At 51.0% G+C, this 25990-nt stretch overlaps 1 protein-coding gene across 5 annotated transcripts in view; it reads right to left on the bottom strand.

Moving 5' to 3' along the window:
* The window catches only part of CTIF (cap binding complex dependent translation initiation factor), a 315019-nt gene that overhangs the window by 264858 nt on the left and 24171 nt on the right, over positions 1 to 25990 (bottom strand). Inside the window, exon 1 of one of the 5 annotated variants that reach the window (XM_043889188.1) lies at positions 21530 to 22091. The exons of the other annotated variants lie outside the window; for them this stretch is intronic. The gene's annotated coding sequence lies outside the window, so the exon portion shown is untranslated. Of the gene's footprint in view, positions 1 to 21529; positions 22092 to 25990 lie in introns of those variants that run through there. 5 annotated transcript variants of the gene reach the window in all.

The following is a 25990-nucleotide window of genomic DNA, read 5'->3' as shown; positions in this document are numbered from 1 at the left end:
CCCCGGGGGCCCCAGGAGCCAGAGGCAGACTGTGAATGGCAGGCTGGGCTTCTGCTTGGCTGATCAGAGTGATTAGCAGCCGTCACTCCCTGCTAATTGCTGTCCTCAGCAGGGCCAGGCCCGCCCGTCTGCTCCTCCAGGGCCCTCTGCCGGCACACAGCCGCCGACTGTTCACGGTGACAGGAGTTGTGTGACATGGGAATCACAGTGTCCAGGCTGTGAGGTCAGCTCGTGCCAATTATGAATTCCATTCACCCTGCCATCGAGGCCCGTGGCTTCTTCGCTGACTCTGGGCCATCTGGGTTACTTACTCCAGGGAGAGCTATTTCCAAACCATCCCTGGGAAGTAAGGTGCCCTGCAGGTGGGGGGAGCTTCACACTAGCTTATTCACTGGTATCCAGGAGAATCAGGGAGACGGGGAAAACCCTACCAAAAGCCACAGATATTGCCAGGGTGTTTCCGTACAAAGAACACAGCGCCAGGAATCCAAAAGGCTGGTGGGTCCCTTTCCTGCCCTGATATCAGCCTCTTCATCTGCAAAGTGGGTCTACATCTGCAAAGCGCTGTCTACCCTCCCATGGTTGCCATGAGGATTAACTGAGGCAACCAACACCATAATAACTATGTGAGTGACTGCTGAGAGCTAAGCCTTTAAATGGACTCTCTCCATCTGTAAGATCGGTCCCACCTTAGAGATGAGGAAACTGAGGCCCAGAACAGTCCAGACATGATGGCTACACGATAGGCAGGGCTATAGGCAGCCCATGTGGACACAGGACTGTAGGGATAGTTGTCCCGGTGCCAAGCTCTTCCTGATGCTGAAATGATCCCCTTTCGTGTGTCCTGCTCAGAGATCCAGCCCAGGCTGTTCGGGGCCTGCAAGCAGCCACTGCCGGGTACCACGTCCGGTACCACGGACGAGCGTGGTCCACCTACACCTGCTGGAGGCGGCTTGATGCGATGCCCCTGCTCTAGAAGGGCAAGGGGAATTAGCCAGATTATCAGGCTGGCTCCTGAGCGGGTCTGGACTGCAGAGCATGGGATGGGTGGCCACTCCGTGGACGGGGAGACGGTGCAGACAGGAGCCGAGAGGCTCCGAGAGCTGGGCTCGAGCCACCTCCATTTCTGAGGTCTGCCTCCTCTCATCCACGTGCACCTCATCACGTGCCCCAGAATGCTGTCTGTCCGACTCCAGGTCCCACTCTATGACCGCTGTTCTGAGTTCCCTGGGAGAGGCCTGACATCTGCACTGTGGTCTAAAGGACTAATGCGGGGCAGGGGGGGGACAAGGAGTGTCAGAGCCGATGACTGGAGAGGAGATGGAATGCGTGTCTCTTGTCTCCCAGTTAGGTGCTGTCAGGGGTGTCGGTCATTCTCCTCCTGGTCTCTGGAAAAGCTGATACGTGGAGGCGCCCCCATCCCGACGACAGCATGGTCTCCTGGGCAGCAAGGGTAAAGGACTTGGACTCCAGACACCCAAATAGAGTGGCTTGCCATCGGCTGCCTATGTGACCTCAGGCAAGTCAGCTCTCAGGGCCGGCGGGGTTTGCCGGTCAATGAGCAGGCAGGAGAGAGCCGGGCCTGGCATAGATGGACCGCCACCGCTGTTCCCAGCAGGCCCGCATGGCAGGCCCTGCGGCCCTTGCTCGGGGCCGGTGCTCCGCCCCTTCTGGCATCCGTGCTGGCCTCAGGGCAGCAGCTGGGACTGGATTCCAGGCTAAATATGGAGCCCCGGCCCAGGCTTCTCCCCACCTGCAGGCCTAGGACCCAACCTCCGCGGCTCTGGAGCGTCACGCAGCCCCCCCTCCCTCCAGCCCGGCCGAAGTGCTGACTCACAAAGTCTGCACACGAATGAGGGCCAGATGGAGGTCAGAGCACCAGAGCAACAATGAAGCTCCAGAGCAATCAAAAGCCGGCAGCACAAGGCCCCGGCCTGCAAAGGAACACGGGAACCAGCCTGCTGGTTTCAGTAACAGAGGAGGATATCAAGCTCTTTACCCTCAGAGGATATTCAGGCTTACTTCCCGGAGCTGAACAATGACAAAAGTTACAGAATAAAGATGATGCCCCCGTGAGGTGTCTCTCCCCTCCCCTAGGCTGAAAATGAATGGTCACATCTTAAAAAGAACGCTGGTAAAACTTTAGTCCTTCACCCCTCTGGCCCTCCCTCTCTCTCTCTCTCTCACACACACACACACACACACACACACACACACACAAAGACAAACTCACTACTAACAAACTGTTTACTAGAAGGACAGGTCTAACAAGTAGAGTGCTGAGTATTGAGGGATTTCAACCTAAAATACCAGGAGGAGTCCTACCCTACAATGACCCAGGGTGAACCCCACCCCACAGCCCCTCTCCAGCACCAGAGACGGGGTGACACCTGCCGCACTGCTATAGGGTGAAAGGTCCTTGGCAAAAAGAAGTGTTAGCGTCTCCCCACTCAATTGTCACCGTGACTTTATTTGGATGTAGAGTTTTTGTAGATGCAATCAAATGTGAGGCCATCCTGGCATAGGATGGGCCCTAAAGCCAATGGCTCTTGTCCTTGTAAAAAGAAAAACACAAGGACAAGAGTCAGACACAGACACACACACAGGGAGAAGGCCAGGTGAAGACAGAGGTGGAGACTGCAGCCACAACCCAAGGGACCCCAAGGACTGCCAGTCACCCACCAGAAGCTGCGAGAGGCCAGAAGGGATCCTCCCTTAGGGACTTTAGAGGAAGGTCGGCCTGGCTGGCACCCTGACTTCAGACTTCCAGCCTCCAGAGCTGCAGGAGAATAAACATCCATTGTTCTCAGCCACCCAGGTGATGGTGATGTTCCAGCAGGAAGGGAATACACACACCTCCGAGAGGACCCACCGCAAACTCCCAGCTGTGTGACCTGAACATGCCCCTTCTCTGGGCCTTGGTTTATTTCCCGTAAAATGTAAAAAACTGGGGCAGCAGTCCTTCCAGCTCTGACCTCCAGGTTCCCTGATCCACTGAGTCTCAGGAGGATGGAGGAGGTAATGGTGGGAAGAGCAGGGGATAGACGCAGGGGAGGATGGGGAAAAGCACAGGGCCGTCTCCCTCTGCCCATGCTGGGCTGACCATGCAGAAACAGTCAAGAGGGGAGCGGCCTACCTTGATAAAGGATAGGTCAAGTTCATCTTTGCAAGCTTGCATCCTGCCCTATACAAGACGGTGTTACAGGAGAGAGAGCAAAGATTCTAGAGGGAGTCATTACAGGACACAGGTTTTCCTTGTCTCATATTTTCATCAAAGTAATAATGCAGGATTGGCAGGGGAGAGACAGGAATGGGAGCAGTGGAGAGAGACGTGCAGGAGGCTAGAATCAGAAGACTCAGGAAGGAGGAGGAAGAACAAAGACAAGATGAGGTGAGGGTTGTGCAGGCAGCAGTAGGTCAGGTCAGTGACCGTGTGTGTGTGTGTGTGTGTGTGTGTGTGTGTGTGTGAGGTCAGTGACCGTGTGTGTGTGTGTGTGTGGTCAGTGACCGTGTGTGTGTGTGTGTGTGTGTGTGTGAGGTCAGTGACCGTGTGTGTGTGTGTGTGTGTGGTCAGTGACCGTGTGTGTGTGTGTTGGGGGGGGTGGGCAGAACATGTGTCCCGGGTTGTGGGCTTGGGGGACAGGAAGGGGAATCGCAATAGAGGGTGTGGACAAGGGCCAGGAGCTGGATTTGGGAGGCACCTAAGGCCAAAGTGTCCCGGAAACAGTCGAGCAGGCACTGGACTGGGATCAGAAGGCAGGCCTGGTGTGAACAGATGTGATGGTCCAGGGCACTGGGGCAACAGCCAGGGCCACCCCAGGGGCAGGAGGGCCCAGGAGGAGGGCAAGCGGAGAAGGGGCTGGGACAGTGCCCCGTGAAGCCCCCGTCTCACCGGCCACAGAGACCAGGTCCCTGTGGGGAGACATGGGGGACAAGAAAGGCAGGGGGCACAGAGGCGAGTGGTCAGGGGAGCAAAGGCAGTGGGAGTTGGGGGTGCAGAGTGTCCTCGAAGGGAGAACAAGTGAAATAACAGAGCAAAGGCATTCTGGACACAGGGGGTCCCAGCAAGTTCAGGCTCCTGTCACTGCTCCCCAAAAGGCACTGAGGACCTCGGGGCCGCGCCTATTTCCAGGTCTCACCAAAGAAACACACACATGGTAACTGAGGAAGCAAAGAAGGAAGAGATGCAATGACCCAGGACACGGACTGAACAACAGTCTTCCGCTGCCAAATGCACACACGCTCTCTCATCGGCAACTTTACAGACCCTGAAGATGCCCTTCAGCAAAATGTAGAAGGGGGATAGTTTATGTCGAAGTATTTCTCTTTTTTTGCACAGTCAGAGCACATCTAAGTCAGGTAGCAATTTGGGGAGACAGAAAAACATGCACACAAGACTTTCGAATGCTTTTTGCTTTTATATAACCCAGAGGCTAAAGAAAAAATAAAGCCAAACTGTCTTAAATATGTCATAACCTTTTGTGAAAAAAAAGAAAAATATGGTTAGAACTGGACTCATAGATATTTAGAGCCAAGAATAACCTAGAAGCTTACCTAGTCAGAGACTCTCATTTTCCTGGTGAGAAAAGTGAGGCCCATCAAGTCACCTGGCTTGCCCCATGTCACAAACCACATCATTCGTTAGTAACTAAGTCAGGACTACAGCCCATGTCTGTTGCTGCAACACAAACCAAACCAAGGCTAATGACCTAATTCAAATTCCATTCAAAACACTGCAATGCCCCTGTCTGAAGTTTGGGGAGTTCAGTTACAGTGAAGAGTGTACAATTCAATAGTTGGAGTTTTCGATATAATTTTGAAAACTAACCTTCCCAATGCAGTTGTGTAACACTCAGACTGGCCGCACAAAGTGGTGGAGGCTATGTGGACTGCGTCCGGGGGACGGCTGTGCCACGCCCACGGGCCGGGCACCTTCCCTCAAGCCCTTAGCACTTGGGAGTCAGCAGGGGTACGAGCATCACAAGGCTCACAAATGAGAGTTCACCCAACGGAGAAACATCTACAGGTTGTTGTTGCTTTTTTTCTTTTATTTTTTTAAATTTAGTTATTTTTAATTGAGGGATAATGGCTTTACACTATTGTGTTGATTTCTGCCATGCATCAACATGAATCAGCCATAGGCAGGCACATGTCCCCTCCCTCTTGAACTGCCCTCCCACCTCCCACCCCGTGCTATTGTCTTTTCTATCTCAGCTATAAAGAGTCATGCAGGAATGAGATGTCTTTTCCTGTTTGACAGGAAAAGGAAAAGACAGCATGGAGTGAGAGTGTGAAATAGAAACGGAGCATCACGGAGCAGGAGGACTTCTCAGCGGCTACATCACCTGCTCTGAGCCGACTCTGTCCCTGGGAAGTGGAAACGGAGGTCAGTGTCCCTTAGCAAAGTCCCAGGGAGCCTCTCAAGGCTGGATCGGACTGCATCTCTTGGATGGAATATCAGGGATGGAATGAAAATCCCACAGGTCCCCGTCCACAGCTTTCTGTCCTAAGAGTATGGATGACTCTTCACAGCGAGCCTTTGAGGATGTGCCATCCACCAAGTCTGCATGGGAGCCCGTGCTGGCATCTTGCCCAGCAGGTCACCCCCGGGGGCATGGGTGGTATGGGTGTTCAGGCTGTGTGCCCAGGCCCCACCCCAACCTCAGAGAAAGCTATAGGGCCCTCTGCTGGGCCCCCACCATGCCACACACTGGCATTCCACAAAAACTCCCAAGGCTGGTGCAGGTTGGGAGCATCACCCTGTGGGTCCCAGGTCGGGGTGAGAGACGTGCAGGCCAAATGTAAGCTTTCTTTAAAGGTAAGTTTTTATCTTCAGCATCCAAATGACTTTTGTTCTGCTCTTCATGCCTTTCTTTATTTCAACAATAAGACAGATTTTTTCGTATTCTAGTGCTGTTGACACTCCAAATAGATGTACCACTTTGATTCCGCAGCTCGGTCTGGCCCTGGTACGGGAAGGTGTTTTGGGCTTGAGAAATCTGACAGATGACAACAACTCATTCTGGCTGCTCTCTGAGCCCTGTACCCTACACAGGCCCCAGCCCTCCAAGGGACACTACGGGAGATTCACAGGGACCAAATGGGGGAGGTGGTCGCTGTGCCCTGAACGGGGCCTTCTGTCCTCACTAGCCCTGCTAACATGCTTTCAGAACCACTGATGATCTTCCAGGGCGATGTAAATGATCTTTATTTTGATCTTGGCAATGATTACACAAACATAAACATCTGTCAAGATCCTCAGGCTATGCACTTAAGATTCATGCGTTATCCTGTATATAAATTACACTTCAGTAGAGTACTGTCACTATTAACAGAGTGGGGTAAAAACACTGATGGCTACAGGAAGTGTGATTTGCAAACCAAATGGTACTGAGCCAGGTTCTCCACGTTGAAGACTAAGAGAGACGGGGGACCTGGGAAAGAGCCGGGTATGTGGGATCTGGTTTCCTGACCAGAGATCAAACCCAGGATCCCTGCATTGGGAGTGCAGAGTCTTAGCCCCTGGAGCAACAGAGAAGTCCCCTATTTGTAGACTTTTTTGATGATAGCCATTTTGGGCTTCCCTGGTGGCTCAGACGGTCAAGAATCCACCTGCAATGGCGGGTAGACTGGGTTTGATCCCTGGGTTGGGAAGATCCCCGGGTTGGGAAGATCCCCTGGAAGAGGGCATGGCAACCCACTCCAGTATTCTTGCCTGGAGAATCCCCACGGATAGAGGAGCCTGGTGGGCTACAGCCCAGGGGTTGAAAAGAGCTGACTAACAGCAATTAAGCATAGCAGAGCACATCTGATCGCTGTGAGGTGAAAACCTCATTGTGGTTTTGATTTGCATTTCTCTGATGATTCGTGGTGCTGAGCACATTTTCATGTGCCCGTAAGCCATCTGGGTGTCTTCCTTTGGAAAAATGTCTATTCAAGTCTTCCACACATCTTTTGTTTGGATTGTTTTGTTTTTTGATACTCTGTTGTATGAAGTCCTAATATTTTTGGATGTCACCCTTTGATACATGATTTGTAAAGAGTTTCTCCCACTTGCTAAGTTGCTCTTTCACCTTGTTGAATGTTTCCTTTGCCATGCAAAAGTTTTTTACTTTGATGTAGTCCCACCTGTTTCTTTGTGCTTATGCATAAATAATAATGCTTTTTGACATAGCCAAGCTTCTCTGTAGACTGTTATAGCGCCCTTACTGCTTGGGGAGGAAGCAAAACAGTGACATTATTCTACAACTCAAGTTAATACTATTTAGAACGTCAAGATTTCATTTCTCATGAATTAGATGACTCAGGTTGTATGAAAATAATGCGTAAATTTTTGTTACTCATTTCTTCGGCATTTTATATCCATACTTCAAAGTTCATTTATAGTTTCACCTACTTATCCTTATTGTACTGAGATGATAAGCTGGTGCGAGGAGGTTAGTCTGCACTGAAAATCAGCAGGGGGGGGTCAGGTCTCAATCCCACTCCAGATGCGCCTCTCTATTTTCTCATCTATAAACTGAAAAAATGGGCTAGTTCCATAAAAACAAATAAATAAATGCAGATTCTTGGGTTCTGTCTTGCCTTCTGAATCACACACAGTGTAAGTCTGAGGAACAGAATCTGCATTTTGATAAGCTCCTTGGGTGAGAGTAATGTTCTTTGGGGTCCAGGACCAATATTTGGGAACTGTGGGCAATGTGCTTATAAAGGTTCTGACCTCCAGTGGTAACAATGCCTCCTTCCTCATGGGAAGAACAGCAACACAGGGCCAACGGAAAGGAGTAAATAAATAGGAGTGACTCAGAAAGGCTTCCCAACTTACGTCCTCCAATCAAGAGCCTAAACCCAGACTTTAAATCTCAAAAGGGTGGCCCTATACAGTTGTGCAGTTTGTGTCTTGCTCAAAGACATTTATTCAAGAGAACAAGTGAGAACTGGGAGTCAGCTCATATCCCATTTGTCAAACTATGTGCCTGGAAGCAAGGCTGCAGCCACCTGGGGGAGGGGGGTTGTTTTCATCAAAATCCTTCCACCAAGATAAGGGATATGCTAAGTCGCTTTAGTTATGTCTGGCTCTTTGCAACCCCATGGACTGTAGCCCACCAGGCTCCTCTGTCCATGGGATTCTCCAGGCAAGAATACTGGGGTGGGCTGCCATGCCCTCTTCCCGGAACCTAAGGAATGTCTTTCCCTAATTCTGACAAAGGTGTTGCATTAAGTTAGGAGTGTCTGCAGAAAGACCAACGTCAGAAAACATGCATGTTCTTTCGACATGTGTTTTCAGTCCTAATTCCCTAAAGACGTAAGTGACTTGATATTCGAAACCTATCTTGCCTTTTCCAACAGTCCTCAACTTTGTCCCAATGTCACTTGTCCCTCCCCAGACATTCCTTGCCTCTGCCTTTCATGCTTCAGTCAAGCTGTTGCCACCACCTACCAAACTTTTCACCAGTGAGCTACCCAGTCGTCGGCACCTTCTGCAACCCCTGTAGGTGAATTCATCTTCCCTCCATGTGCCCGGCATGGGGGATGGGACAGCAAATGAGACAGGAGTGTTCCAGACCCTCACAGACCTTAGGATCTTGTTTGAAGATGATTAAAACACGGATTACAATAAAGCGTGAGTAAGGAGAGTGTGCGGCAGCAGGCACGCTGTTAATTACAAAACTAATGCAACATCCTCTAAAAATAGTTCAGCTCCCTCCCCTGCCCATCTACAAATCTAGGAACAATGCAACCTGAACTCAAAGCTCTCTTGGATTGCTAGCACTCTCATCCCTATGATGTCTAAATACTTCACACTCTGAGAAAATTAAGGTAACAGAGCATTCGTTAAAGTTTTCTGCAGCATCTAATTCTGCAGAGTACCACCTGGACATCAATTCTCTGCCCTGATCCACCTCTCTGTCCTTCCTCACCTAACACCTATCTGGCCAGTGCTCTGAGCATTGCTGGCCCCACCAGCTATCTAGGGGAGACTCTCCCCAGGGCCAGGTGGGATGGGGGTCACACGATGGGTATGGTTGGGACTGTGCTCCGCCCAGTCCTGCTGCCCAGCCGCCCCGAAGGTGGGCATTTCCTCTCCAGCACTTTCCTCTCTCCTCTCTTACCCTTCATCACAGGCATGGCTGTGACGAACCTGCTCTTCTCAGAGAGGGTGGAGCAGAGTGACTGAGAGCATGGGGTCTGAAACCACGAGACTGGGAGCTGAGTCCAGGCTGTCACTTAATTCTTCATGCTTCAGTTTCCTTACCTGTAGAATGGGGTCAGCCCATGGCGTTGTAGTAAGGACTAAATCACCTAGAGTTAGCAAAATGCTTTGTACAGAGCATCTACTCAGGGCTTCCCTGGTGGCTCAGAGGGTAAAGCATCTGCCTGCAATGCAGGAGACTCGAGTTCGATCCCGGAGTCGGGAAGATCCCCTGGAGAAGGAAATGGCAACCCACTCCAGTATTCTTGCCTGGAGAATCCCATGGACAGAGGAGCCTGATGGGCTACAGTCCACAGGGTTGCAAAGAGTTGGACACGACTGAGCGACTTCACTTTGTTTCTTTCTAGTATCTACTCAAATACTGATATTACCTCTACTAGTACTAATACTCCAAACAATGATATTATTACTTCCACTAACACGGGTCCTCCTTACCCCCACCCCCACCCCCATCACTAGCACAGCTTCTGTTTGACAACCTGCTAGTTGGGAGGTCACAAGGTAAACAGAAGGAAATGGCAACCCACTCCAGTATTCTTGCCAGGATAATCCCGTGGACAGAGGAGCCTGGCAGGCTACAGTCCATGAAGTCGCAAAGAGTTGGGCATGACTAAGTGACTAACATCCACACACACACAAGGTAAACAGACCATCGCGGTACCAAGAAGCACACACACAGCACACAGCCGGCAGGGGGACCTGGCCCAGTAAGCCTATGAAACCCACTCAGGGCACAGAGGGGACCCCGACCCAGGAGGCATGGCAGGGAGGCCCTGCTTGCTGGAAGCACCCAGAGGACCACACAGAATCGACACCACACCCAGGCGCCTCGTTCATCCAATGCTGTAAGGCCCTAAGGAGTCTTCTGCCAAAGTCTTTCAGTCTCATTCCTTCCTCTTTGCTCCTACTGATGTCTTTACACCATCCATTGCACTGCTATCGCGTTCTCGGTGCCAGCCGCCCGGACAACCATGGCCTGCTCCTGATGGCCCTTCCTGTCCTCACTGAGCCCAGGTCCCAGGACTCAGCCCCAAACAGCTCCAGGAGCTGCAGTTGGTCTTCTCACAGCTCAAGGTTGGGCAGAGGGTGCAGGCCCCACCTCCTGTTTCCAGGGAAGCTCCACTCTGAGGCCTCTCTCCTCCCGGCCTCGAGATGCCAAGTCACACGGGACATCCCCACGAGCAAAACAGCGATACCTTTTTGCCTCCAGAATGGGACCCTCTCCACCCAAGTCTAACCTGCCCCAATCCTGCAGGGCCACTGCAGCCATCTCAGACACAAGGCCTCCCCTGCTCTGGCCCACACCGACCTCCAGCTTACCAGCATTTATCCCCAAGCACACCCTTTGCCACTTAATCATACCTCTCTCTCCCTGAATGAAGCCTTAACTCCTTCCGGCCTGCCATCTTTCCTTCCGGTGACAGGTAATAACACCTCACTGGGAACCAAAGCCTCACTTAGAGCTCAATAAACACTTGCAGGATGGACACACCCTTGAGCTTCCCAGTCCCACACGAGCAATAAAAAGAAAGAAATGAGGTGAAGGGTCGCTGGCAGTCTGACCCTAGGGAACAAACTGGACGGGAACCCCATTCTCCCAGGCACTTGCTTCGCTCCATTTTTTGCCAGCAGAGAAAGCCCTCCCGCCCCTCGCCGGCTGCTCTTTATTCCTGGTTGGCTTCCCTCGGAGGAAGTGCCAGTGGTGAGAGAAATGCCAGAAAGAAAGTCTGCAGGAATCCAGCGAGAGGATGGGAGCCTCCAGGCCCAGCCCGGCTCCGGCAGCAGAAAGGAACAGAAATCAGGAAGAAAGGCTCCCGGAATGTGGAGAGGAGCAGGGCAGGGCCAAACTAAAGCCCCCAAACCTAAGGGAGTGGAATGAATTATTTCTGGAAATACAAGGAGCAAAGTGTAATTTTGGACGCAGGGCTAGTTAGTTACGTAATTCAGACTGGGTTGTGGTAGATCTCAGGATTTTTCCAAAAGATCAAATTTTTTTAATTAAAAAAAAAATAGCTGCAGAATTTATGAAAACGGAGTACTGCTGTCTCACCTTCTCTCACTGTGAGATGGGAAATTAATGAAAATAAATGAGAGAGGTGGGGCCAGCAGGATGCTGAAGTGGGAGTGTGTAACAGCATGGCAAAGTCACAGCATTTATAGGAAATTGTGCAGAACAGGCAAACCTATAGAGAAACAAAGTCAATTAGAGGTTGCCTGGGCCTGAGGAAGTTGGGGAGAATCGGGAGTGACTGCAAATGGGTACAGTAAGTGATGGAAATGTTCTGGGTGACGAGATTCGAGAAAATGACATCTCCAGATAGTAAGAGATGGTTGCACAACACCGTGAATATATTCAAAGTCACCAACTTTAAAAGGGTGAATTTTGGGAATTGCCTGGCAGTCCAGGGGTTAGGACTCTGTGCTTCCACTGCAGGGGGCCCTGGGTTCGATCCCTGGTCAGGGAACTAAGATCCTGCCTGCTGCGCAGTGCAGACAAAAATAAATAAAGAGGTGAATTTTACGGTATATGAATTAAATATCAATAAAGCTTTTATTTAAAAAAAAAAAATAGAAGGGAAAGGACTGGAAATGAGGGCCATGAAGTAGCTAAGGCACGACAACTGGGTGTCCCAGCTGAAGACAAAGACCAGACAGAAATGGGAAGAAAACTGGCTGAAGATAAACGAAGGATGACCAGAAGGAAGTTCAGGTTGAGAGAAGGATCCTCCACGGTCTGGATAAACATCTCTGAGGGTGAGAGACGAGGTCCCCAAAAGACCGAAGAGTTGGACACGACTTAGCAACACCACTACCACCACTGCCAGCAAAAGACCGTTTCGGTCCCGGGGGGCTTCAGACACCACCCGCCTCAAAGCCTGAACCCCAGCCCCGCCCTCCGGCCCCCAGACAGGGACACAGAAGGCAGCGTCCTCCTGAAACCACAGTTTCTTGTGGTTTTATCCTCATCACTCTATAACCTCAAGCTCCCGAGAGGCCTCGGAGTCCCCAGGACACGTGGGCACGGGGCAGCTGACTCCCCTCCTTGGGGGACCAAGGCCGTGGCTCTGACCATCCACCGAGGCCTGACAGCTCGGGTCACACCCCCTCCCCAGGAAGGAACACCAACCCCTCTTGGCCACCCCCTACTCAAATTGCTTTCCCGGGGGCTCCGCGCACACACCTGCCATCGTGGCGGCGACATGAACTGTTCCCATCACACAGGCCACCCCAGCGGCTCTCAAGGTTTTAAGAATAATCAGCAATTTCAACCTGTTAAGACTATTCAGCCCCGGGATGGAGGAAGCCAGAAACCAAAACCACATGCAAGACAAGCCCTGAAATCCCCCAGCACCAACGCTTACGAAGAACAGAGAATCAGAGCCTAAGTAGAAGTATTTAAAAGGTGCGTCTGAGCAGACCAAATCCTACCTATGGCCTGCTTCCTTTGTTTGTGTCAAATCCTGCACTTAAGGCCTCACGGGACTGGGTTTATGTGGTCTTACTGGAGACGGTGTCAGCGATTAAACGGTTATGCCTCCACTGGCATGTGAATCTGGAAACGAGCAGAGCCTCTGCTCGAGGTGGCTTTTCGCCTTCTTTTTCTGCTGTTTGTGTTGGCTGAAGGGCAGACTGCACAGAGAGAGAACTCGGAAAGCGAGAGGGGGGCCGAGTGAGGCCCCAGGGGAGGATGCCGGAGCAACGCAGGGGAACAGGCGAAGGCCGCAGATGAAGGGAGAGGCTGGTCCCAGGAAAGGGCCGTAAGGTACCAGCAGACCTGACAACACCCCAGGTACTGTAAGATGCTCTACCTTTCTGGTTTCCCACTAGAGATGGTCAGGCCCAAGGAGAAGGGAAAAAACCACACTGTATCTTTCCATTCTGACACCAAGTGTGTCTTTCCTGGGCTGGCGGCTGGCCTGGCAAAGCCCCAAAGGCCACTTGTTTGCCCTTCCAAAGGTCAGCACTGCCCTGGAGCAGCCTTGGAGCGAGTGACCACATGCCCACAGCTCCCAGAATGCAGGCCCACTGCTTAGCTCCCTCTGGTGCCAGGGCAGGCGGGCAACACCTGGGCACCCTGTGTGCTGGCTTTGCTGTCAGAGGTCAGGGAGGGAAAGTCCACAAGCTGGAATTATTCACCAGTGAAGTCCTGTCTGAGGCTCAGTTCCACCACACACACATTTGTCCAGCTCGGGACCGCCTGGCACACGCCCTGGGCCCTCCATAAATGTTTGTTGCTGGTCCCCTGTGGTCAAAGAGCAAGATTGGGATTGGAAAAGCATTCTCATTTGCTAAGGCCTTAATCCAGGCAAAAGCCCTGACTTCCACAGTTTACCTTGGAGAGAGGAGACTACGTAAGTGGGTGCTTTATTTACCCTGGATTAACCAGGGCTTGGGGCTGGGGCCACAACCCAGCACAGACCCATGCTCAGGGCAGCGTTTCCAGCAACGCATGCCAGACAGGGAGCATTTCTAACAGTCCCGACATTCCAGGGGAGGGCAGGCTGACCAAGAGGCTGGGCCTCCACCAGCCGTGCCCGCCCCGTGGTGGGTGAGGCGGGGCTTCTCCACGGGGCTTGGGGCAGGCGGAAAGTAAACACAGAGCTGACTGCTTCTCGGCCTGGAGGATCTCACACCAGCATTCACACCTCTGCTCACGGAGCAGTGCTGTAACTCCGCTGCATCATCAACCCCCTCCAAGGCAAAAGAAAAGTGAAAATTAATCTAATTAGAGGCAACAGTGTTCACAGTAAGGAAAATTCTGGTATTCTGCCAAGTGTCTCTCTTCCCAGCCAGCTTTGTGGGCAAAGGGCATGGGGTTTGGAGCCCGGAGGGCCTAAGCTGGAATTCTGGCTGTCCCTCAGCTCCGTCACCATGGGCACAACTGTCCAAGGGGCAAAAGAGTCACTGCCTTACAGAACTGCTACGAGAATCCACGAGAAAAGATGTAAAAGGCATGACGCCCCTGGCGGATTTAAACAAAAGCAGCAAGCTTGCCCCTTGTCCCTCAAAGACTCAAATCCTACCCGCCCACCTGCTCAGTGGCCTGCTTGGACGTCTCAGGAGGAGGCACCAGGACCTACCTCCTTCACCCCTAGATCCTGCCCCCTTAGGCAGAGGCAGGACCCATTTCTGGGGGTGGGGGCTCCAGGGAGGGAGGTCCCCAAAACCCTGCCACACCCGGCTATCAACACCGTTCACAGCTGTTATTGTCTTATCTCACCTGGACCTGGACTTGGCAGCACCATTTCTATCATCCCCATTCAGAGATCCAGGGAAGGCAGAGGTCTTGGGCTAAGTCACACAGGAAGTTATCCCAAGAGCCAGATCTCAAGATAGTCCAGTGTTCTAATGAAACAGCTACTATTGGCTGAGCATCCAGAGATTCCACTACGTTCCCTACAGGGATGGACGTGTCCACACTTCACAGTGTGGTACTGGATATGCAGCAATGCAGCAGCAGGAACATCATGCTCTGTCCAGGCCTAAGACCGAAGACCTGGCGGCCTTCACTTCTGAGGTAAGGCAGCCACCGTGAAACAAGGCCACGTCCGCTGAGACCACCACGGTGGAGGGAAGCTCAGGCTAGTCCCAGGAGAATTCTCTCTCCCTCACTCTCTCTAACAGTTCTGTTTTTCTGAAGAATCTGCCTACTCCAGGCTTCTCCAGACCATGAGCCAAATATGATTTGCCTTTGACCACTGAATCTGCAGGGTCCTGCTCAGACTATCTGAAGGAAAAGACTGAAAATCACTACAAACAGGGTATGCGTGAATAAACTAATACACAGTCATATGACAGAAAAAAACAAGGAAGATCCCTATGCACTGATTCCCAGGAAATAACTACACAGTGTTTTCCGTAAGGTGAAAGGAAACAGGTACGGAATAGAATTTCCAGTATGGTCCCTTTGATGTAAGAAGGGGGGGGGTGGGGCGGGAATCAGAATGTATTTTTGGAGTGCATGGAAAAAATGAAAGGAAAAACAAAATACTACTGCAAGTGGTACAATATATATAATTCAGCTCAACAAAGTAATTTCATCTTCTAGACTTTACCTCGGAGAAGGCAATAGCACCCCACTCCAGTACTCTTGCCTGGAAAATTGCATGGACGGAGGAGCCTGGTAGGCTGCAGTCCATGGGGTCGCTAAGAGTCAGACACGATTGAGCGACTTCACTTTCACTTTTCACTTTCATGCATTGGAGAAGGAAATGGCAACCCACTCCAGTGTTCTTGCCTGGAGAATCCCAAGGACGGCAGAGCCTAGTGGGCTGCCGTCTATGGGGTCGCACAGAGTCAGACACGACTGAAGTGACTTAGCAGCAGCAGCAGACTTTACCTAGAGGGAGGGGAAGGATCTGAGAAGCTAAACGAGCTGCAGGTCACCACTACACACCTCCATTTAGTTATGCATATTGACTCGCTTCATCCTTGTCACTAATCTTTCAGAGTAGGATTATCCCACTTTCTGAAGAGGGAGAAACTGAGGCTTGAAAAAGTAAATGGCTTGTCCATGTTTGAAGTGGGGCTAGGCCTCCAGTCCCTGGTCCTGCTATTCTCTGAGATGCTTGGTCCTGTGGGTTTATTGACCGCTGATCAGAAGTGGAATTTCCCGTGTCTTCTTTCATTCCTCTGCCCCGTCAGCAGCATCTCCTTTTGTGCCACGGGGTGCTGGGTGCCACAGCCAGATGGTACGGAACACAGAGGCACACCCTCGGGGAGCCGTTGGTCCTCCTGGGCTCACTGTTACAACATGCCGTGGCAGAGATTGCTACCTGCTTAATCAACAACCATTCTCTCATTCGTCCTCACTAACAGAACGTTGGGTAAGTACTCAGCTGAAAAACTACATTTCCCAGGCTCCCTTGGAGGAAGGGGTGATCAATGAAAACTGATTCCAGTTCTTCCTCCTCCTCCTTTCCAGAATGACCCTGTGTGATGGCTGGTACTTCAGCAACCATTTTGGACCATGAGGTGACCTTGAATAAAAGGGTCAAATACAGAGGCTAGTGATACAAAAAGACAGAAGTGGCTTAAGGCCCATAGAATCAGCATACCAGCTCTGGCCAGCCTACCTCCAGGCCTCTTTGAGGCAAGAGAGACATACAGAGATAAATAAAGCCCTGGTTATTTCTGGTGTCTGTTACTAACCAACACTCATGGGCTGGTTCCTTTGACTTAGACTGCATGTTTTGCATGTATGAGGCCCTGGGTTTGATCCCTGGAATTTCCAGGACAAGCTGGTATTCTGGGGCTATTTCAAATCCTAAATGATGATGCTGTGAAAGTGGTGCACTCAACATGCCAGCAAATTTGGAAAACCCAGCAGTGGCCACAGGACTGGAAAAGGTCAGTTTTCATTCCAATCCCTAAGAAAGGCAATGCCAAAGGATGCTCAAACTACCGCACAATTGCACTCATCTCACACACTAGTAATGTAATGCTCAAAATTCTCCAAGCCAGCTTCAACAGCACATGAACTGTGAACTTCCAGATGTTCAAGCTGGATTTAGAAAAGGCAGAGGAACCAGAGATCAAACTGCCGACATCCACTGGATCATCAAAAAAGCAAGAGAGTTCCAGAAAAACATCTACTTCTGCTTTATTGACTATGCCAAAGCCTTTGATGAAGTGGACCACAACAAATGCTGGAGAATTCTTAAAGAGATGGGAATACCAGACCACTTGACTTGCCTCTTGAGAAATCTGTATGCAGGTCAGGAAGCAACAGTTAGAACTGGACATGGAACAACAGACTGGTTCCAAATCGGGAAAGGAGTATGTCAAGACTGTATATTGTCACTCTGATTATTTAACTTACATGCAGAGTACATCATGAGAAACGCTGGGCTGGATGAAACACAAGCTGGAATCAAGATTGCCGGGAGAAATATCAGTAACTTCAGATACGCAGATGACCCCACCTTTATGGCAGAAAGCGAAGAACTAAAGAGCCTCTTGATGAAAGTAAAAGAGGAGAGTGAAAAAGTTGGCTTAAAGCTCAACATTCAGAGAACTAAGATCATGCCACCCCGTCCCATCACTTCATGGCAAATAGATGGGGAAACAGTGACAGGCTATTTTCTGGGCTCCAAAATCACTGCAGATGGTGACTGCAGCCATGAAATTAAAAGACACTTGCTCCTTGGAAGAAAAGTTATGAGCAACCTAGACAGCATAAAAAAGCAGAGACATTACTTTGGCAACAAAGGTCCTTCTAGTCAAAGCTATGGTTTTTCCAGTAGTCATGTATGGATGTGAGATTTGGACTGTAAAGAAAGCTGAGCACCCAACATCACTCATTATTAGAGAAATGCAAATCAAAACCACAATGAGGTACCATTACACGCCAGTCAGGATGGCTGCTATCCAAAAGTCTACAAGCAATAAATGCTGGAGAGGGTGTGGAGAAAAGGGAACCCTCTTACACTGTTGGTGGGAATGCAAACTAGTACAGCCACTATGGAAAACAGTGTGGAGATTCCTTAAAAAACTGGAAACAGAACTGCCATATGACCCAGCAATTCCACTTCTGGGCATACACACTGAGGAAACCAGATCTGAAAGAGACACGTGCACCCCAATGTTCATCGCAGCACTGTTTATAATAGCCAGGACATGGAAGCAACCTAGATGCCCATCAGCAGATGAATGGATAAGGAAGCTGTGGTACATATACACCATGGAATATTACTCAGCCGTCAAAAAGAATTCATTTGAACCAGTCCTAATGAGATGGATGAAACTGGAGCCCCTTATACAGAGTGAAGTAAGCCAGAAAGATAAAGAACATTACAGCATACTAACACATATATATGGAATTTAGAAAGATGATAACGATAACCCTATATGCAAAACAGAAAAAGAGACACAGAAATACAGAACAGACTTTTGAACTCTGTGGGAGAAGGTGAGGGTGGGATGTTTCAAAAGAACAGCATGTATACTATCTATGGTGAAACAGATCACCAGCCCAGGTGGGATGCATGAGACAAGTGCTCGGGCCTGGTGCACTGGGAAGACCCAGAGGAATCGGGTGGAGAGGGAGGTGGGAGGGGGGATCGGGATGGGGAATACGTGTAAATCTATGGCTGATTCATATCAATGTATGACAAAACCCACTGAAATGTTGTGAAGTAATTAGCCTCCAACTAATAAAAAAATTAAAAAAAAAAAAAAAAAGAAAGAAAGCTGAGCACCAAAGAATTGATGCTTTTGAACTGTGGTGTTGGAGAAGACTCTTGAGAGTCCCTTGGACTGCAAGGAGATACAACCAGTCCATCCTAAAGAAAATCAGTCCTGAATATTCATTGGAAGGACTGATGTTGAAGCTGAAACTCCAATACTTTGGCCACCTGATGTGAAGAACTGACTCATTGGAAAAGACCCTGATGCTGGGAAAGATTGAGGCGGGAGGAGTAGGGGATGACAGAGGATGAGATAGTTGGATGGCATCACTGACTCAATGGACATGAGTTTGAGTAAACTCAGGGAGTCGGTGATGGACAGGGAGGCCTGGCATGCTGCAGTCCATGGAGTCACAAGGAGTCAGATACGACTGAGGGACTGAATTGAACTGAACTGAACTGATAACTCAGTTGGTAAAGAATCTGCCTGCAATGCAGGAGACCTGGGTTTGATTCCTGGGTCGGGAAGATGCCCTGGAGAAGGGATAGGCCATCCACTACAGTATTCTTGGGCTTCCCTTGTGGCTCAGCTGGTAAAGAATACGCCTGCAATGAGGGAGACCTGGTTCGATCCATGGGTTGGGAAGATCCCTTGGAGAAGGGAAAGGCTACCCACTCCAGTATTCTGGCCTGGAGAATTCCACGGACTATAAAGAGTCGGAAAGTGTCAGACACCACTGAGTGACTTTCACTTTAACTTCACCCTAAGAAACGGGCATACATCAGTGGCTCAGCGGTAAAGAATCTGCCTTCAGTACAAGAGCACCAGGAGATGCAGGTTCCATCCCTGGGTGGGGGAAGATCCCCTGGAGGAGGGCATGGCAACCCACCCCAGTATTCTTGCCTGGAGAATCCCACAGACAGAGGATCCTGGCAGGCTACAGTCCATAGGGTCGCAAAGAGTCAGATGTGACTGAAGCAGTTTATTTAGCACACTCCCTAAACAACAAATGCTGCTAGGCTCTGAAGAGATCTGCATTGGTGTGAAGGGACATGGAGGCACCACAGCCCAGAAAAGAGCCAGGTAACTCAGTGTGAAGGGTAAGGAGGCCATGCAAACCTCACAGCAGAATCAAAGAGCAAATCCTCCAACCTGGATGCCCATCAGGGGACTGAATGGGCCCTCAGGGCACCAGGTACGGGGGGTGGGGGAGAGGGGCTAAGTGCAGGCTCTGTCCACACTGCCCAGCTCTGCGGTCCCTCGAGCCCAAGGCACCTGGCCCAGATCTCTTGCCCCAAAGTGCATCTGAAACACGTGGGGCAAAGTCTGGCTCATCTCCATCTGGAGCCTTCACACTCTGGCCTCTGATCAACACTCCGGCCCCAATCCTCACCTCCCTGCACTCTCCTCCAAGTCTGTATCCTTAGAAGACCCTGAATCACCCCCACCCATGCACCACCAGGCCTTTACATATAATGTTCCTTCTGTCTTCAACACTCCTGCCCCACCTCTTGGCCAAACCCACTCCCCTGCATCCTTTGATGTACCTCTTATTCACCATTCACCTTAGGAGCCTTCCCTGACTCCAGGGCTGGGCCAGGCATCCCTCCAAGGCCTTGCTTGGTGCCCTGGGCGTCTCCCTCCACTCTGTGTAAACGTCTGCCTCCCCCACTAGTCTGTGCAATCCTTCAGGGCAGGGACAAAGTATTCAACTTCTAGAACTGCTCTTGAAGGCTCTCTGGCCAGAGGAGACTGCCACATGGCCCTCTGTGTACCACCCAGTTCTGGCATGCAGTAGGTTCTTAATAAGTATTTATGATGGAAGGACAGAATTTCATACCCAACGAGCAACTGACTTTATTAAAGTCCAGTCTCCGTGGCCCAGGGTGACAAGTGTTCTTCCTCCCAATAATGGTCAATTGGGAGGCTTGTATGCTGTAACGATCACGACATGGTTCCTGCAGACGATCAGTCACACGTGCACTTTCCTGGTTACACATGCTCTCCTCCTCTCTGCGGGGTGGGGAGGGGCCTCGTGGCTTCCTCTCCTATTCCCAGGGAATGGGCTCCATTTAGGGGGAGGGCTGGGAGTTAGTCAACTTGGCCACGTCTGCAGCTTTGGTGAGAGTGAATGTTTGCAGGCTGAAATCGCTAACATCAGGCTCGGATAATACTCACCTTTCATTGGCCTATGTCTCCGGGCCCTCTGCACTAACCAGGGTCCAGCATCACAGCCCCCAAGTGACTGAGGTCAAGGATGAGGTCAGGGGGCTGCCAGTATAGACTCAACGCCGGCCTAGGACAGTAGGGCAGATGCCCAGGTACCAGGCGGGAGCCGGGTGGTCAGCGTTGCCCTCCCATCCCCAAGCCTGGTCAGATCCCTGAACTTACTCTCCTAGAGCTAAAGGCACAGGAGACCCACTGGTGCTTTTCAGCTGCTCTGATCGTCTGCTGCTGTAAACTGAACTGGTCTCTGGGAGAGGAACATTCAGCAAAATTTTAATTACAGGCTGTCTCCCTGCCTCTAATGGCTAGGCTCTGCAAACGTAGTACTTTAATCACATGGTGTTAAATCCCTTTTTAAGTATACCAGTGAGGCTGAGGACTTAAAGGAAACCTGCTATGAAGTTTTGCATAAAGCAAGTTAATTGCACTTTTTTGAAATTCGGGGGCGGGGGTTGTTTATGAAGTTTACGTAAGTGAATCTAATTCAAGTTTGCCAGGCGCACCAAATCATTTACTTATCTATGTTGGCTTTGTCACAATGCTCAATGGTGCCCATGTCCCCCAAAATCAGGTCTCTAAAAGCTCCCGGGAATTTTCAACTCTCAATCCCTTTTTCCTCCAGGAGTGTGCCTTTCCACTTAAAACTGTGCACACTCTGGAAATTCTGGGAAAAGAAAAAAAAGTATGTACGAAGGGCTGAATTGCGCCCCCTCCCCCAAATTCACATGCTGACGTCCAAACACCCCGTTCCTCAGAATGTGACTAGCTTTGGAGGCAGTACCTTCAGAAGAGGTGATTGAGGTAAAGTGAGGTCATTAGGGTGGGCTCTCGTCCAGCACAACTGGTGTCCTCACAAGAAGAGGAGATCAGGACTCAGACACACGTAGGGAACACAGTGTGCAGACACGGCGAGAAGCAGCCAGCTCCACGCCAAGGACAGAGGCCTCGGGAGGAACTCACCTTTGCTCCTGGACTCCCAGCCTCCAGAGTCATGAGAAAACGAACCTCTGGTGTGTAAGCCCCTCGACGGTGGCACTGTGTTAGGGCAGCCACATAACAGAGTCTTCTCTGAGCAGATGGGCGGAGGACAGTCCCCGCCCCCCACCGACAGGCTGCCCAGATGCTGAGCGGCGTGACCCTGGGCCTGGGCGGGCCTGCAGCCCTGGCTCGGGGCATTAAATGCAGACGCTGTGGGCTCACGTGCCCCTCCCTGGTTCTCTGACGCCTGGACCACGTCCCTCCCCCACAAGAAAATGAGGTTTTTTTTCTCTCTCACTTCATGCTGTCTCCTAGACAGGAAGCCAAAGGGAGAAGGAGATCCTGGCACCAAGAGCCTACATTTCTCCCCTCCTTGATTTAACACTTCACTCTTTAAAAAAAAAAGCATTGTCACACATATTTGTAAAATTGAGACTCCCAACAAATCTGTGAAATAACCAGAATTAGAAATCTTACTTTCATTTTAAAGATGAGATAAACTGAGGTGCAGACAGTGATTTATCCACAGCCCGCCATGACTTGATGGGGAAGGAAGCCCTTTTCTGGACTTAGCGTTTGTCTGCTCCCAGCTCCCTCCCACCATCAGACATCCTCAACTCTTGCCATTACCAGGCTACTTATCTACTGGAAAACCTTCAGTAGCCGCCAGCAAAGCCCCCACGGGCCTGCACCGTCTAACCTCTCTCCCCCTGACTGCCAATTCCACTGTGACAGACCAGCCATGCTCACATGTTACCACACCTCTGAGGACACTCTCCCTGCTTCTTTCTGACTAGCTAGGAGCCACCTCCTCCAGAAAGCCTTCCCAGACTTCTCTGAGCTCTTTCCACCTGCACTCTCAGGCCCAGCCATATGAAAAGACTCTGAACAGTCTTTGTTTTACTTGCAAATTGCTTAACCATGGTAGTCTCGAGGGCAAGGAGCACACCTTCCCACAAGCTCCATGTACCTGGGCACAAAGAAAAGATCAGTCACAGAGAAAATTACCTCTGCGATAATAAACATGTGCAGAAAGAGCTATTAATATTTACAAGCTCAACTTCATAAACAGAATCCCATTCTTCCCTGACTTCTGCCACACCAAAGGAGTGCTGGAAGTCCCCTCTGCCCAGCTGGCCTTTAGGGACAAACGTCCTGCTTCCCTCTGTCCCTGGACATCCCAACCACACTCCTCTCCCTGCCTCTCTGGCACAAAGCCAGCGGTCCTTAAACCAATGCCTATGTAACTCCATGAGTTACTATTTAAAGATCTGAGAGGTCTTTCTTTAAAGGTGACCTCCTGTTGTAGGACTAGACCTTCAAGCACAAGAACATGTCTGTTTTCTTCACTTGCTATATTCCCAGCACCTAGAAAAAGGCCTGGCACAACAGATGCTGCTCAAAAGAAAAAAATCTTTTTAATAAATTTGTTGAATAAATAAGAACAGTATTAACTCTTTTACTATTCACTTTAGATTTTGAAAAATTTGAATAATTGAATGAAAATCCAAATCTATAGTCTCTCAGCCAGGCCTGAGTGAGGCAGGCTGCTGGCTGTGGGGTTTGGTAAGCCAAATAGAGGAGTGCCCAGGAATCACTGTCCTTTAGAAACAACTCCAGTGGCATCTATCTCTTCCCCAAGTCCCTCTCTTGTCATCTTCCCAGAGCTGTCCTAAAGGGGTTTCTGCAGCCTTTCCAGAGCTTTCTTTTTTTTCTGGGATTGGAAAGAACCAGAACCCCACCCCAAAGGGGAATTCCTCTCAGAGGCGTTTGAGGGCAAGAGGCTGGCCCCCGAGGCAGCAGGTGCTGTCCCAGCTGTCGCCCAGCAGACTGAGCGGTGGAAGGGGTGGCAGCCCCCAGGGAAGGATGTCCCCCCCGGGCAGGGGCTGGACCCACCCCCCACCCAGCCCCCCAACCTTGTGAGGAAAGTCCCCACAAGCAACTAGCTCATCTTGGCTGGGAAAATCTCAACTCTTTCCCCTCTCCCAAGGTGCTGGCCAAACACAGGACCTAAGCTTGAGTTTTACATCCTTTCTCCTCCGTACCAGCTTTGGGGAGGCCTAGGGCATGCCGTCCTCTGAGAGGGGTGCAAAGAGGAACCCTGGATGGGTCCCAGAGGCTCATCGTCAGGAGAGGAATTCTGCCAAAGCACACACCAGGCAGCCCCACTGCTGGGATTGAGACTGCACCCCAGCATAGGAGACGGAGGGGTACACACGCCCTAGGATGCACCCGAGCACAGGGGACGGAGGGGTACACATGCCCTAGGATGCACCCAACACAGAGCAAGGAGGGGTACACTGCCCCTAGGAGATCACTGCACTGTCCTGAGTGGGGGGCACATCCCTGAAGGGAATGATGCAGGAGAAACCTGCCAAGGCCACACCTGCAGGAGATGCTGGAGGTTCCAAACCCCAGCCCTATGCTGGATGTGAGAGCTTCTCCACTCCGTGGGTAATGATCTCAGAGCATGCCTTCCCAAGGTTTCCCCGAGCCCAATTGCAGATCTGCCCCAGGACACTGCTGCCAGATGACCCGCAGCTCCTCACTCCGCCCCCACTCCCCTCCACTCCATGGCCTCCTGCGGCTCCTCAAACTGATCACTCCTCCATAAAGTCCCCTTCAGGACTCTGTTCTTTCCCTCCCAGTTCCTCCAGCTCCTGAAGTGAGTGAGTGAAAGTCGCTCAGTCACATCTGACTCTTTGTGACCCCATGGACTATACAGTCCACGGAATTCTCCAAGCCAGAATACTGGAGTGGGTAGCCTTTCCTTTCTCCAGGGGATCTTCCCAACCCAGGGATCAAACCCAGATCTCCCGCATTGCAGGCAGATTCTTTACCAGCTGAGCCACCAGGGAAGCCCAAGAATACTGGAGTGGGTAGCCTACCCCTTCTCCAGTGAATCTTCCCAACCCAGATCTCCCACATTGCAGGCGGATTCTTTACCAGCTGAGCCATCCTCCAGCTCCTGGGCCTGCTTCATCTCCCTTCGGAGCAGACTTGGGTCCTAGTCTGTCTGTGGTCAGGAAGCTCCATGAGGATCTATCCCTCTCATGGCTACACCCCCAGATAGCTGCTGGGGCCTGGCACATGGTAGTATTAACACATACTGGCTGAATGAATGAAGAATGAATGAACGAACTTCCTTTACACACCACGCACTCGCCCTGTTGATGGTTTTATCCTTCTGGGTGCGTGTGTATACACACGGTGACTCTGAGGAGGTAAGGAGTGAGGTTAGGCTGGGGGCCAGAATGCCCAGTGACCACAGCCGTGGTCTGTCAAACAGGCTGGAAACTTCTGCTGCTATGTTAAAAAGCCCACCAAGGGCTTCCCTGGTGGCTCAGTGGTAAACAGTCTGCCTGCCAATGCAGGAGACACAGGTTCGATGCCTGGTCTGGGAAGAACACACATGCCGAGGGACAACTAAGCCCGTGAGCTGCAACTACCAAAGGCCTGGTTTCCTAAAGCCCGTGGTCCACAACAAAAGCTACTGCAATGAGAAGCCTGTGTACCACAACTGGAGAGTAGCCCCCGCTCACCGCAACTGGATAAAGCCCTCGCGCAGCTATAAATTCATAAGTAAACAAATCTTTAAAAAGCCCACCAATATGCCAAGACCCCCAACTGAAGGGTCAGCTCTACAGGTGGCCTCCTGGTCAACAGCCCTGGCAAAGGAAAGGCGACCACTTCAAGAGGCTGGTGGTGCAGGCCAGCTGGGCAGCCGCGGACCCAGCCTTCCCACGGTCGGGAAGGTAAGTGATGCTTATCTAGGCACGGGCGTTACCTGTATTTCTGGATGGTGTGCCCGAGCCAGGTGATCCATCTGATTCCCACAGTGTCCAGCACGTAAGGGAGGGTTGCTATCACTCCTAGGAGCTCACATGTACTGTCACCAGGCACCCTCCTAAACATGTGACAGCCCACTTTAGCCTCCGAGTGGCCCCAAGAAATGCGTGCTATTAGGACCCCATTTACAGATGAAGGTTAACTAAAGCATAGCGGCCTGTTCTCTGGGGTCTATGGACGGTTCCATAGTATGGCGGAAAGAACACAAGATTAAGAATGAGAGGACAGGGCCTCTGGTCCTGGCGTCAGCTGCCAAGTCCTGTTGCGAGACTGCTAATCTCTCAGGGTATCTATGAGGCAAGGGAGCACCTGACAAATTCATAATATGACACAAATGCGCTGCCACCGGTGTTATTTAAGGGTAGGCTGGTTCTGGTGATTCCTCAGCTGTTTCCTTTAGGAGGGGGTAACAGAAACCCCACGCCTAGGGAGGCACAGCTAAAAGTGGATACAGTTGTAGCCACAGAGGGTGGAGGGAGGCATTTCAGGACCCCCCGACGGAAACCAAAACCTGCAGACACTCAAGTACCCTGACAGCCAGCCCTGGGACTACAGGGACTCAACCAACGGCAGATCCTGTAGAATGCTGGATCG

The sequence above is a fragment of the Cervus elaphus genome, chromosome 27, assembly GCF_910594005.1.
Source record: "Cervus elaphus chromosome 27, mCerEla1.1, whole genome shotgun sequence".
NCBI classification, from domain to species: domain Eukaryota; kingdom Metazoa; phylum Chordata; class Mammalia; order Artiodactyla; family Cervidae; genus Cervus; species Cervus elaphus.
Note: the sequence above shows the minus strand (reverse complement) of the source record. Positions and strands in the feature narration are given on the sequence as shown.